Below are 1,238 nucleotides of genomic sequence, written 5' to 3' on the forward strand. Positions count from 1 at the left end.
CTGTTGAAGAGCGTAGCTCGAAACGTCAAAGACTTTCCGTATTCCCGAGCGTCATACTAATATATATTTTTGTTATTTACACCACCTGTCCTCGTCTGTTGTTATTATTTGTATATTCTCCCATATATATATATATATATATATATATATATATATATATATATATATACACAAAGTTTGACGAACACGAACAACTCGAAACTTAGAAGTTACCGTCAGTTTCTCCCCTAAAATGTTTGATAAGCATTCACTGTATTCAGTAATCATTGAGTTTTATGTTAAATTGTCTTTATATGCATTCTGACAAAATCAAGCACACACACTCACATACACACACAGAGATGCACACACATACATAAAACACACATAATATATACATAATGTATGTATATATGTATATATCTGTACGTGTGTGTGTGTGTGTGTGTTATTTTTTGTCTATTATAATATAATTTTTCGCTATCAACTCTGTTTTATAATCTCAGTTTTTTTTTTGTATTAGGACTAATTAGATCTTCGATATCTTTATCCATATAACATAGTTGTTGTCACGATTCTTTCCGCTATGTTCGCCTGTAAATTGTATGTCTATTGTCGTGAGAACTATTTAAAAGAACCTTGAGCGCTTGTTTCATAATCATTTTCCATTCCACCTTCTCCTACGCCTTTGATCACATCATCCACACACATTATGTCATTATCAGATTTTTGACGACTCATTCTAAATGCTATCAACATCATCCTACTTTTCCTAGCTCTGCTTCTTGCTTCATTTAACTTCCAATTTATATCGCTAAAACCATGATTATGGAGGCACACTACATATATCCATATTCATTTCATCTTCTTACCTTATGTTGTTGTTGTCGTCATCCTCATCATGATCGTCGTCGTTGTTATTGTTGTTGTTGTTATTATTATTATTATTATTATTATTATTATTATTATTATTATTATTATTCAGTAGTTTTATTTTTATAACGTGCTTTCACTTCACTACCGAGCGCAGCTCTGTGCGCCTTGGGTATGTGCTGTGGTTTGCTGTGGTGCTCTTATGTTTACTGTATTGAAAGTGTTTTGCGTAGAATGTGTGCAGTACCCAGTAGTGCAATTTTCTGTATGTTATATATATTTGTAAGTCCTGGTGTTTTTGTTATGTATTTGTCTGAATATTTTTTTATTATACCTAAGGCACCTACTATGATAGGAATTGTTTCTGTTTTTAGATTCCACATTCG

The sequence above is a fragment of the Octopus bimaculoides genome, chromosome 3, assembly GCF_001194135.2.
Source record: "Octopus bimaculoides isolate UCB-OBI-ISO-001 chromosome 3, ASM119413v2, whole genome shotgun sequence".
NCBI classification, from domain to species: domain Eukaryota; kingdom Metazoa; phylum Mollusca; class Cephalopoda; order Octopoda; family Octopodidae; genus Octopus; species Octopus bimaculoides.